Below are 14264 nucleotides of genomic sequence, written 5' to 3'. Positions count from 1 at the left end.
TCCTCCTCCTCCTCCTTCCTCCTCCACCTCTCCCCGGTTCCAGACTACGACGCACTTCGTCTCATTCACCGGGCCTTCTCTTTCTCTCTCTTCTCCTCCCCGCTTTTTCCACCTCCGCCGCCAACCCCTCATCAGACTCGCGGCGGCCATTTAAGTGCACCGAGCGCAACGAGCGCACCGCCGACGGCAATCGACACCGAGGCTCGAGGAGTTCCATCTCCGGGGTGCAATTGCTGGGAATGTTGAGACCTGCGACGACATCGGCGGGGGTGGTTGCACTCGATTTTCACGCCGAATCGATTATACGCGGTGTCGCTTCGTCGCGATCGCTTTCTGTCTCTTCCTCTTTCTTTCTTTCTTTCTCTCTCTCTCTTTCTTTCTTTCTCTCTCTCTCTTTCTTTCTTTCTCTCTCTCTCTCTCTCTTTCTTTCTTTCTCTCTCTCTCTCTTTCGCTAATCGTTTGCTGGAAAATTCATGGACTGACTGCTGGATTGTTTTTTCAGGAATCGATTGAAATCGGATGCTGCACGTGTACCAAAGAAATCGGTTCTTCGGTGCTGATTCGAATCCGTCGATTTAACCCTTTGGGTTGCCGGCGACCCTATAACATTTTTAATTTGTCTGCGGACGTGCAAATAAATGCTAAAATGTTGAGGTTAAATATTATATAACATATAATATATAAAAATAATATATAGTAATATATAATATATAATAATTATATAAAATATAAAATATAATACATAACAATTATATAACATATAATATGGAATATAATAATTATATAGTATATAATAATTAATAATTATATAATATATAACATAATATATACTAATATTAATATATATGTATATTATAAGGAGACTTTCGCAGGACACGATTGAATAAATTGCTTAATTCAAAGCACATGTTACAATCGAAATAGCGAGATATCCGAATAAATTCAGTCTTCTCTTCAGAAAAAGTCCTCCTCCGCAAAAGACAAATTCTCCTAAATAAACTACAATTTTTCTACATTCATGATACGTTCATAATATCACATTTTCAACTCTGTCACGATTATTCAAATAGAAAAAAGCCATTTTCATTTAACATTATATTCCTCGAAATTAACTTGGACAGGTCGGACATATTTAGCGTTCGGTAGGTTCGGCATTAAAAAAAAAAAAACGAGAGGAGACGTTGATTCGGAGATGATCGTTCCCAGAAAATCACCATAAACGAGGTTGGCGTATAATCGGCGGGAATAAAAAAAAAAGAAGAAAAGAAACAGAAAACAAAACGGACGAGAGCGAGCGCTAAACGAAGACGGCGGATCGACGACGAAAACGGCCGTTGGAGGCCGTCGGCCCGAGACGTCGAGATACCCGGCGGCCGATCTACGGATCTAGGGATTTATAACGCGTGGTTGCAAAACGGATTGCGGCTGAAACGATCCTCGCTCGCCCCGTACCGGACCCGGCTCCCCCCCTTCCCCCGCTCGGTGCACGCAGCTCGGAGTGAAAGTAACATTCTAGACACGTGATGCGGCATCACGCTGCACGTCGCGGAAAAATGCATCCCGCTCCTGCACCTGTGTGCGCATTGCACACGTACGACACGTGTTCGACGTCAGGGAACACGCTCCGGATAGATCGTTAGACGGACGCGTGTCTCCCGCTCCCTGGATCGAGAATGATCGAGGGACAGACAGCTCCTGGACCTCGATCCGCGGACATTTATCATTTATTGTTGGTTGAACGCGCGAATCGTGGGCTCGCTCTCTTTGTACATTTTGCGAAGCGATCTTTGACACCGCGCGCCGCGTCGGTGACGAAACGATGTCGTGCGCCTCGGATTTATGAGTTTGCTATGTGGAAGCGGTATCGCCGACACCGGTTTTCCACGGTGCGAGTCTCTCGCGGATTCTGGCGAACGAGAGAGCACGGTAATTTCTCCCAGAAATGATCGGAGATCGGAATCGAAACCGGCGGATCCGAGATTACGTAATAAGTCGCGATTCTTCGAGCTTCGCGGCTCGTTTTCGTGGAAACTCGGGACAGTCGGCTAAGAAAGACAGCGGCTAGTATGTTTGGGGTATATTAATTTGAATACGTAGTAATGTTAGAATAAAAAGGGTGACTTAACTTTTTTGTTTTTTAGTTTTAGCCGTGATTCGAAGGCAATTCGGAGGTCACGTGACGCGATAGGAGGCAATTCGGAGGCCACGTGATACGATTCGAAGGCAATTCGGAAGCCACATGACACAATTCGAAGGCGATTCGAAGGTAATTCGGAGGTCACATGCTACGATTCGAAGATAATTCGGATGCCACGTGACACGATTCGAAGGCAATTCGGAGGCCACATGACACGATTCGAAGGCAATTCGGAGACCACATGACACAATTCGAAGGCAATTCGAAGGCCACGTGACACGATTCGAAGGCAATTCGGAGGCCACGTGACACGATTCGAAGGCAATTCAAAGGCGAGTCGAAGGTAATTCGGAGGCCACATGCCACGATTCGACGTTCACGCACCTAGTGCAATAATTTCTCCCTAATTCGCGCTCAGATTGCGCATAAAAATGGACAATTTTGGAAGAGGAGATACGACTATTCAAGCCTCGCGTCTCATTTTGTTGACAATCGATAACTGTAAAAAGAAGTCGCAAGGCTCGAATAATCGTATCTTCTCTTCTCAAATTTTCCATTTTCCTGCGAAATCAGAGCGCGAATTAGGGAAAAGATTACTGTACCTACCACGTGCCTTGTAGCTCCGCGATTTTTCTTATCCGACTCACACCTAAACAGACCATTTTGTGTCGTCTTTCAGGAACTTCGTCGTCTCTTAGCATCGTCATAGCAATAAATTATATAAGCGTAGCACTAGCACAGAGAAATTCGAAATTTCTCCCGAAATTTGGCAATTCCGGGACAAATTACTGTAAATCGAAACGCATCGGAAAGAACGTTCCTTTCTCACTATTTTTACGGTAAGAGATCGCATTCGCTCGCCTTTAATATCATTTTCCCTGCGTTCTAACAATTCTTGCATCGACCCCAAAACGATTGCGGAATAACCTGAATATAATCAATGCTATAAAAAACCTTAACGATCCTCTGGAGCGTTCACACGTGACTGTATAACCTCGAGAAGCCTGCGGGTGATTTCCTTCCGTCGCAGCAAAAGAAGAGCAGAATTTCGTGTGGAATTTTCGTCGAAGTTCGCCGCGAGATCGCCCGTGCACGTGACAAAGGGGAAGGCATTTCGGCTGTCAGCAGGGGTTGTTTACCTTCGTTTGAGAACCGGACGGGCGACAGGGGCTAGTTTCGTCATCGGATTCCCTCGGCATCCGGCGCCGGAAGGGGACTCTAGGACCCGAGGTATTTGCTCGCTTGCACGGGGATCGTTGTTTGTCGCGTTGATGGGATTGATCGAGGGGCGTGCAGAAGGGCGAGCCCTCGGTTTGTCCGACTCCCCTTCCCCCTCCCCACACCCGGGTAGAGCCGGAGCTGGTTTTCAGTTCGGCGTGTGCCGCGATCCTTCGGTTGGAGAAGGTCAGGGTCCAAAGGGTTGCTCGATGGTTCGGAAGGGTCGCAGGTGGTTCGCCAGGAATATTACGAAATTCGTAAGAAGGGCGTTCTCGAGACCGGGGGTAGCCGCGAGGGGAGGGGTCGAGTAATTGGAAAAGGTCAGGACGCTCGCGTGTCCTTTGAAGGGCCTTCCGGTATGTTTGTCGGAACGGTATCGCTCGAACCTTCTCGAGAGTTTCGAGGAGGATCGCGGACCGCGAACAAACGCGGGTGTCCCCGAGGGTGCCGCACTTGCTAAATAGTTTCGCGTCATTCCGGGAGGAAATGAATTTGCCGGTGCAGCATAAACCAAGGGGCGCGATCCGATCTTTAGCGTTCCCTGCGAATCTTCCCTTGTTTCTCTATTCGTGGGTGAATTTGTAACGCGCGGTGCTCAAAAATAAGGGTAGAATTTTTACATCCCACTTTCCTATGCTCTATCTATTCTGTATTATGTTATTTTTGCTGCTGTTTCTAGCAGCGGTCACAATTCAGCGGTGTTTCATAATAGGTACTTTTTTTTATCTTACGTGAGTTCACGTGCAAATTCTGAACGGTGATGTTTGCTTGAAAAATCGTTGCAAAGCGATCGACACAGTTGCAATGTTGCCACAGTTGCCAGCTCGACATGTAGTCTGTCGAGTTCATAAAGCGTTATTTTCATCCTGATTGGATTGCGGATAAATTTTGGATGCCGGTTATCGAACGTTTGAAATCCTCTTGCAATTAGTTCGAGTAGTTTCCCACTCTGGAAACAATATCTCTTCGTCTATCGATAATAAATATCGATTCTCGCGATCTGTCGATGTACATATTCGCTTAACGGAATTCGCAAAGTTAGTTTTCGAAGAGACAAGCGCGTTTCTAAGGACCGTCGAGTGTCCCAAACTGTCGCGGTCTGTCTGCTCGAGTTCGAACAGCTTCGACGCAGGAAGGTTACCATCCGATTCTCCGAATTCCCGCAGTTTCTGCAGCTGTCGGTCGTCGCAAGCTCCAGCGAAATTTGAAATGACTCGTGCCAGAAGAAAGCTGTGCGTTTCCCGGGCTGTGCTCGAGCTCCGACGATCTCCGCGTCGCGTGGTAATAATCGATGGAGGAATTCCGGCGAATTCCGAGTTCTGAGACCGTTCGGAGAGAGAGAGAGAGAGAGAGAGAGAGAGAGAGAGAGAGAGAGAGAGAGCAAGAGAGAAGAAGCGAGGGAAGAAGAATGAGCAAGAGAGAAGAAGCGAGGAAAAGAGTGAGCAAGAGAGAAGGAACGAGGAAAAAAGTGAGAAAGAGGGAAAGAGAGAGAGGGCATGGAAGAGAGAGCGAGGGAAAGAGAGTGAACAAGAGAGAGAGAGAGAGAGAGAGAGAGAGAGAGAGAGAGGCTGAGCAAGAGAGAGAGCGAGGGAGAGAGAGAGCGCAAGAGAGAAAGAGAGCGAGCAAAATAGAGCGAGCAAAAGAGAGAGTGCAAGAGAGAAAGAGAGAGAGAGTCTGAGCAAGTGAGAGAGCGCAAGAGAGAAAGAGAGAGAGCAAGAGAGAGAGAGAGAGAGAGCGCGCAAGAGAGAAAGAGAGCGAGCAAAAGAGAGAGAACAAGAGAGAAAGAGAGCGAGAGCAAGAGAGAAAGAGCGAGAGCAAAAGAGAAAGAGAGAGCGAAGGTTCGTCGGAAGCAAAAAGGGAAAAAAGGACGCGAAAGCCGGGACGAGAGTGGACGGAGGACGATCCGTCAGGGTTCCCGAAGCTCGTTGACCGGGTCCCTCGGAATCCGAGCGTCGCTTCCGGTTAGTTTGTCATCCTCCGGAGCATCCTCCGCGGACGGGTCCCAGGGAGTGCGCGGTAATTTTCTAACGAACCGCGAACGCGATTCATTCCTCGACAAACGGTCTGATTTATAGCGGCTTCCTCGGGTTTATGGACAGCCGGGAAGAACCGGGAGGGATTCGCGAAGAGAAGCGAAGCGAAGCGAAGCGAAGAGTAGGAGAAGAAGGCGAACGGCCAGGCTAGGAGAGAAGAAGCCGAGAGAGAGAGAGAAAGAGAGAGAGAGAGAGCGCGCGTTTTGCTCTCAATCGCGGCTCGGAGCTAGATGGGCGCAAGGACCCCGAAGCCGGAGTCCTGCCGGCGAACAGAGGTTGGAGGACTCTCCGGGGGCTAAAGGCCTTAACACGAGTCAGCTCGCACGCCAGACAGACCCATAAAACGCTTTATATTCTTGCTCGCGGCTGCACCGAGCCCGCCCGGCCAGGCTATATACGCGGACTTTTCTAAGCGAGCGGGAACGCGCCACCGCTCCAAACCGAATAATAAAACCGAGCCTGTAACAGCCGGAGAGGGAGACGGAGAGACGATGTGAGAGAGAGAGAGAGACTGTCCGGTATATATTATTATTGCAACGATAAGGTAAATGTTCCCATTTCGACGGCGATCGCTTTCCGTTTTGTGCAATTAACGGCGACGGACGCGACAATGCGCGAAGCGCAACGTTAAACGACTCCGCGGTTTTTTGGCTCGTTCGGTCGCGCCTGAAACGCGGTCGATCGTCGTTCACGCGCGTTCCGATTCCAAGAGCCGGCCTTTTTGTTCCCGGTAGAAATTCGAGGCTGCACGATTTGCACGTGCGTGTCCTTTTTTTTTTATTTTACAGTACTCTCCTCTCCCGATGCAGTTCGGTACGCGGGACTGCGGGCGAATAAATCTTCGCGAAACGAAGAGCACCCCTATCGATTCCTCTCGATACGTGGCAAACGAAACGAGCGAACGATATGCGATCGCCTTCTTACACGCTTGTCTCTCTCTCTCTCTCTCTCTCTCTCTCTCTCTCTCTCTCTCTCTCTCTCTGTAATAAAACGCGCGTAGCATTTTTTGTACGCATCGAACGAATTATTTATTCGAAAATGGCGGATGCGACCTATTGGGGGAGAGAGTACTGCATATTTGTCTGTCCCTGCAGCGTACTTTTTAACAGGAGAATTAGCAGCTGATCTTTTAACCCTTTGCACTCGAAGCTATTTTAACTGTAAATATAAAATCATCTTTCTCACTTATAGTATTTCTATTATACGTGACAAATTATGCATTTTATGCACATGAAATTGATTCTTGCGACTCGCGCAATAATTGCACTCTTAGCAATCTTTTAAATCGAAAGTTCGTTGATATAAAAATTATCTTGAAACGCGATACAACAAATTTTAGTGGTGCCTCAGAGTCACCGCTCGAGCGCAAAGGGTTAATAACATGGAAATTGTCCCAACAGTTCCGAAAAGAACATCACAGTCTCTTCGGAAAATATCGCAGAAACCGCTCTAGCTTCATTTAGAAATAAAGTTCGGTTATTTGATGACATATACAGTAATGTCTCCCTAACTGACGCTCAGATTGCGCACAAAAATGGACAATTTGGGAAGAGAAGATACGATCATTCGAACCTTGTAGCACGTTTTTATAGTCGTTGACAATTCGTGACTATAAAAATGAACCTCAAGGATCGAATAATCGTATCTCCTTTTCCAAAATTCTCCACTTTTGCGAACAATCTGAGCGTCAATCAAACATCACCGATCAAATCTGAACAATCGATCTGCAGAAATTTCTAGCGAGTGACCAACAGGAACAAAACTTCTTGGACACAGTTGCTGGAGAGATTGATGCAGAGACTGGACAGAATCGCGTGCTACCTGTTCGAGACGGTCTGGCGATGGACGGCACTTCGTTGCCACCCGGTGTGTTGCACAGATACCGCGAGAGGAGCTCGCAGACGTTCGTCTACGCCTTCCTCAGACGTTAATGCCTCCTCATTGTCGGGCAAAAGAAAGGGGGGAAAAAAAGGAAAAAACAATTCATCTGTCCGTGATATTTCATTCCCCCGTGTTTCCTGCTCGCAGACGGACGCATGCTTGAAAACGCGACTGTAGACTTATTCTCTCTCTCTCTCTCTCTCTCTCTCTCTCTCTCTCTCACTCACTCTCGCACTCTGGCCACTGTCCTCTCCTCTCATTCTGCCCGTTCTCCTCTTCCTAGTTCCAAGGTGGAGGAGGTTGTTGCACCCTCCTCGAGCATTGTGCATGCGTGCACGAGGGTGCCTAGCCCCTTCATCCTCTACTCTGTATGCAACCCGTTACTCCTGCACGCTGGTGCAATGACACAGCCTCGTCGAAAGGCATCATAGCGGAAGAATTCAGGATTATCGATCTCGCCTGTCGAAAACCGATCCTGTCCCCTCTCGCTGACCAGGATCGCTCCCTCGTCGCTCCCCCCGCTCGTCGATCCTCCGTCTTCCAAATTGATCCTCGTTTAGGAGTTGCTGTTAGTGCCATAACGTTGCTTTCGTTTCGTTAGAACCACTTATGGTTGGATCGCGATGGTGCTATCGATAGCTCTACATCTATAAAATTATTATGAGAAATATACGTGTTTGATAAAGAAACGTTTTTTAACCCTTTGCACTCGAGTGGCGACTCTGAGACACCACTAAAATTGTTACGCCACGTTCCAAGGTAATTTTTATAATATCAAAGCTTAGTTATAAAGAATTGTTAAAAGTCTAACTGTTGGTATGAGTCACAAGACTCAATTTCATATGCATAAAATGCACTTTGTCACTAAAATGGAAATACCCTAAGTCAGAAAAGTTAATTCAAATTTTCCAGTTAATATGGCTTCGGGTGCAAAGGGTTAATCGAGTTGCGGAGACACAAAAATTTGAAGGTGCCAAAGAATTTGGAAAATATAAAAGCTTCGTATTATCTACAATATGACGGCATTGTAAACGTTATCACCTTTTCGCAATGTAATAAATATATCTGAAACGGTGTTTTACAAATGATGGACAACAACCGCTGGGTTTTGTTCGAAAAGAGACGAGCGTGTCGACATTTTTCAGCTTCGAGCCGCGATATTGTTATTCCTGCTTCGCTATCCACGCGAATTATTTCAGGTCGTAATTCCATTGTTAATGCATTTACGAGAAAAAGGCCAAAGAAGAAAGATAAATAGCTTAAAAAAGCATTAAATTTGTAGATCCCCAGATCTTTGCCTCGCACAGATCTCTGTCTCACATGGCAGAAACAGTTATTAGCTCTCGAGATATTTTCAAAAAATATCTTTCCATCGAAGAAGACGTTCAAACCCTTCTCCATTGCCCTGGCAAATTATTTAAAGTATTTCCATTTAACCTGCAAATAGCAGAAGCATTCGACATAAATATATTATCGAAGCGGAATTTTTGAAAAGCGACGATAACGCGATCGATAGAGTACCGTCGACGGTTCTCCGCTTCCATAACCGCCACGAACTTGCCTCCATTACGGTAATTGAACATCGGAAACAAAATATGCTTGGACAGCGAAGTGGATGGCCGGATCGGACGGACGTGGGAAGGATCTACGCGTTCCAGAAAATCCGCCGTGCCGCGCCGCGTATTCAATTAGGGCGGCGACAACGATCGATAAGGATCGGCTGGAGTCGCGAACATAATAGGCGTCGGTTGACCGATGATTATCGGTGTTCAATGACGGCCGGACCTCTCTGCTTTTATCATGCAGATTAGCGGTGGGGCGCGCGGTGTCCGATTCCGATGCGACTTAATTATGGTGTCGTTCGCGATTGCGACTCTGTGACGGGGCGACGCGGGTCACCGACACCGATCCTAATCGAACACGGTGGCCGATGCCCGCCGGAATGCAACCGGCGAAAGAAACCGACGAGAGAACTTCCTACGATTCTGCGGATCATGCGCGCCGCATATTTATCGGCCAGGCTTCTACGAGACCTTAATGTGAATCGCCGGGTATCGTCCATTCACGCTCGAGCCCGATCATTTTCGACGATCGAGCCGCCTGCCGGGGGAACAATGGTCACCGCTCGCGGAAACGACGTGCTTTCTCGTCGAATCGAGAAGAGAGCTTCGCCGGCGACTTCTAATTTTCGACCGAATCGAACGTTGCATCGCGCGCTGCACCGTGCACTGCATCGTCCCGCGAGACAGACGCGCCGCGATTCGGACACGGTTTCGCGCGGCGCGAGGTATTTCATCGAGAGGCCGACGATCGTTGCGATTAGAGCGAAATTTTTGCACGGAAAGTTGTCAATAAACTGACAGAAACTGTGACGAAAAGACGCTCGGTGTTCCCTGAGAGGATTTTATCGTCGACAAAGGAATTTTCGAGCGCAAAAATCACAGCCGCGAGAGGACCGGAACCTCTTCCGGTCGGATCTCTTCGGTTTCTCGCGGCGAAATTCGCGATTAGGCCGCGGGGAGAGATTTTATCGAGAAGCTGACGATCGTTGCGATTAGAGCGAAATTTTTGCACGAAAAGTTGGGAATAAACTGACAGAAACTGACCGAAACTGTAACGAAAAGATGCTCGGTGTTCCCTGAGAGGCTTCTCTCGTCGACAAAGGAATTTTCGAACGCAAAATTCGCAGCTGCGAGAGGACCGGATCCTCTTCCGGTCGGATCTCTTCAGTTTCTCGCGGCGAAATTCGCGATTAGGCCGCGAGAAGAGATTTTATCGAGAAGTCGACGATCGTTGCGATTAGAGCGAAATTTTTGCACGAAAAGTTGGGAATAAACTGACAGAAAATGTAACGAAAAGACGCTCAGTGTACTCTAAGAGGCTTCTCTCGTCCACAAAGGAATTTTCGAGCGCAAAAATCGCAGCCGCGAGAGGACCGGAACCTCTTCCGGTCGGATCTCTTCGGTTTCTCGCGGCGAAATTCGCGATTAGGCCGCGGGGAGAGATAGAGAGGGGAGAGAGAGAGAGAGAGAGAAAGAGAGAGAGAGAAAAAAGCGTGGCCGGTGGGGGGAAATGGGAGGGGGAAGGAGAGGGATAGAAAGACGCGACGAGGGGCAACGACCTCGCATTGGGTCACGGCCTTGACATCGTTACGAGGAAACCTCTCGGTACGACACGCTACTAATCGCCGGCGACCAGCTTAGACCGCGCGTGCAACCCCGGTTCTGCAAGCTGCAGACTCATCAGCGGAGTTCGCCGAACTCCGATGCACCGGGATTGCGCCGGGAATTGCCCATTGATATTGAACCTCTCGGTTCTCCGCGAGTTCAACAGCCAGAAATAGCTCGCCGCCGCGCAATCCTAGGTTCTATGTGGCTCCTTGCTTTTCAATTCCGATCGACTCGTGCGCCGAAGCACTGCGGCAACCGTCTGCGAAACTGCACCCAATTTCGGGTCCTCGCCCGTTTGCCAATTTCGAGCAAACTCGACCGATTCTTGCGACCCGCATGCAGAATCGCTTCTGTTAACGTTACCTTCGGCCTCGCTGCGTTTGCTAACTGGCGAACTGGCAGGCGGTTTAGTTTGATGTTTATCGTATCGGATTTGTTCCGCGAATTCATCGAAGAAATCAATGCGGAAGATTACTCGGAGACGTTTGCGATAAATACCTTCGGTGGATTTTATTGGGCGGTGGTGAACGAGCTGCTTACCTGAAAGCAGAAAGAAAGGATTCCAAATTAGGATTTGTCCGAAGAAGTTGGTACATTTGGAGACAGAGTTGGAATATAATATATTGTCCCTAATTTTTCTTCAGCTTTTTAAAGAAAAGTGGATTATTTGGGAAGAGGAGATAGGATTATTCGAGCCTTGTACCTCGTGTTTTTATAATTGTTGAAAATAGGCGACTATAAAAATGAGCCGCGAGGCGCGAATGATCGTACCTTCTCTTCCCAGAATTATCCAGTTTTGTTTACAAGCTGAGGAAAAATTAGATCAGATCTATTAGATCAGAGCGATTTATATTGGATCCAATAAGAATGTAGAAATTATGGCATTAAGAAGATTTATTCGAACCTTTTATCAAACCCAAATTTGCAAAAACTAGCAAACTGACTAACTTATTTTATGCATTCACGACAAAAGTGGGTAGCTGAAATATGAACGAAGACATAATAAAAAGAATTTAATAATATAGTTACACTATTTTCAGTTTATTAAAACGATTGAAAGAAACAACTTATTTCCACGTAATTTCTTCTTCTCACGATCGTCTTAAAACATTTCCATTTTGCATAAAGATCCGCGGACTAATTGTACCGTAAGCTCGAATACTTCAATCGTTTTTTAAGAAAGAATCTTCACAATTTCGATAACATGAAAATAAAAATTGTGAGATCGGTAGTTTTAATGACACAATATCATCGACGTAGATTCGCTGTCCTCCTTAGTTAACACTAGATTTACGGTGCACAAAAAACAGCTGTTTCATATTAGTTTTAACAATAAGACATTTATTCAGATTTTTAACAAGTGTTATTGTAACATATAATACCATATAAATAACACATAAATTGAATAAATTACTCACAAATGTATCTTTACGATACAAATAATCGTAAATTAAAAAATTAGTGATCCGCCATTTTGACGGGTTCCGTAAATCCAGTGTTAAATCGACCCAACTAACATTACTGATCGCCCAAAAAATGTAGCTTCGAATTAATTAAATCATTTAAAATCAATTAGAACGAGTGATTGTTATTCCATTCGAAACTTCGCGAAGCACACAGCATATTCTGGCTTCGCTGAAAAAGATAAAAGACACGAACTGTTGCAAATACAGTAATGTCTCCCTAACTTCAGATTGTGCAGAAAAATGAATAATTTCAGAAAAAGAGAACACGATTATTCTAGTCTCGCGCCTCGTTTTTACAGTTGTTGAGAATCGGTAATTATAAAAACGAGGCGCAAGACTCAAATTAATCGCATCTCCTCTTCCCAAATTGTCCATTTTCGTGGACAATCTGAGCGTCAATTAAAGAAACATTACTGTATTTCCAAATATCCTGAAAAGTGGCAAACGGATAGAAAAGAGATTCGAACCAAGGACTCGCAGTTTAGCGTCGATGCATCGCGAAGAAAATGCAGATGCACGTTCCGCCGTGAGTCACGGTTACTCGCGGACGAAGTCCTCGGAAAGACGACCATCGATCGCCGGCGCGCAAAGGAATTACTGTTCGCGATAAAGCGTGGCAGTTTGAGCGGAAAGATCTCGCGCTCGAGATACGGATCGGGGATCGGCCGGCTCGGGGCCCGATCCGCTTCTAAATCGTCGCCGGAACGGTCACGCGTTCGACACAAATTATCCTGTTCGCGGGTGCCCGGCTCTCGCCGCGCCGGCGGAAACCGCGTTAATGCCCCCGATTTCCCAATCCCTTCCGCCCAGCCCCGTGCAAGCCGGCCTAAGCAAACCGCAGCACAGCGAAGCAAAGGCTATCGAGAGGCATAGCCGGTGACTCATTGCCGGTTATCACGAAACCGGCGCGCGGCGCGCCGCGCCGAGCCGAGCCGAGTCGCGCCAATCATCCATCGGCCGGGTTCAATGCACTTTCCGTTGTTTTCGCGAGCCGGTAAACAGCCGCGAATCGCGGCGAGAACAGCGGCGAAACGCGGCGCGGCCGCGAGCTGCCCGGCTAGCCAGAGCGAGCGTTTCGATTCCTTTCTCTCCTTAGTTCCTTGGGAAAACGACCGATGCCTTGATCGCGACGCTGCTTGCTCCCTTTCCTGTCGCCGTTTTCTCCGTTCTGTGCACCGATTTTCTGATTTTACTACGGCTTCGAGAGCCGAACGCTGACGATCGCGTTGCTTCGGACGCGTCTGCACAGTTCCGATATCTTTTTCGGACCGACTGTGACGAAGCAATTGCAGAGGAGTTCCGATTAATTGGCATACAATTTAATCTGACTATTTTTTGGTAAATGTGCAATAAAAACGGTAGAAAAGGTTTTGGAAAAAATGAACAGCGGCGACGAAGAGGATAACGGAATTAATATTGACTGACGCGAGACTGGCGATGCATTGAATAAATTAATAGAATCTGCTGAGCACGATGAACACTATAATATCGCAGAAATAATGAACTGCATTCTTCGAAATTAATTTTTTCGATGAAAAGTGAGAAATTATGAAACGAGCTGACGTATGGATAGTGTTTAACGAGCTGACTTATGGAGCACAAAAGACAGCGGTTTTTATATTAGTTTATGAAAGTAATAATGAGATTTATTCTGATCTTTAACAAATGTTATTGTAACATTTGCCGTAAGTAATATATAAATTAAATAAATAACTCGTAAATGCATCTTTACGACATGAGTAATCGTAAATTAAAAAATATAGTACATTAACAGTATTCTATTTTACTGTATCATCATTGATTATTATTAATATTTAGACAATGAAAATACAGATTTACGTACGAACGCATGTGCTTATAGTTTCATATCATAATATACATATATCTTATATGTTTCATATATTTAACGATATATTTTATTTTTCGTAAAAAGATTGCATTGTTATAACATGCTTATTTCTGTTTTAATTATATCTCTTCGATCCGATTTCTGAATTATAATTCAATTATCCGGCATACAGTAATGTCTCTCCAATTGACGCCCAGATTGACCAGGAAAATGGACAATTTGGGAAGAGGAGATACGATTGTTCGGGCCTTGCGGTTTATTGTTATAGTTATAAATCGTCCACTATTATAAAAACGAGCCACAAGGCTCGAATAATCGCATCTTCTCTTCCCGAATTGCCCATTTTAGTGGACAATCTGAGCGTCAGTATGGGAGACATTACCATATTCGCTCTTTCACGAATTCTACCGTAATCGTTTAACACAAACAACATGGATCTACCGCGGAATAACATTTTCAGCAATGTTCAATCGACGAAAAATCGTTCTCCTCGAAAAATTTCGAAAGCTC

At 46.3% G+C, this 14264-nt stretch overlaps 1 protein-coding gene across 2 annotated transcripts in view; it reads right to left on the bottom strand.

Moving 5' to 3' along the window:
• E23 (ABC transporter G family member E23) overlaps positions 1–14264 on the bottom strand; it is a 250038-nt gene that overhangs the window by 109217 nt on the left and 126557 nt on the right. The gene's annotated exons all lie outside the window — the stretch shown is intronic.

The sequence above is a fragment of the Megalopta genalis genome, chromosome 1 (assembly GCF_051020955.1).
Source record: "Megalopta genalis isolate 19385.01 chromosome 1, iyMegGena1_principal, whole genome shotgun sequence".
NCBI lineage: Eukaryota > Metazoa > Arthropoda > Insecta > Hymenoptera > Halictidae > Megalopta > Megalopta genalis.
The sequence above is the reverse complement of the archived record's forward strand: the minus strand, read 5'-3'. Positions and strand labels throughout refer to the sequence as shown.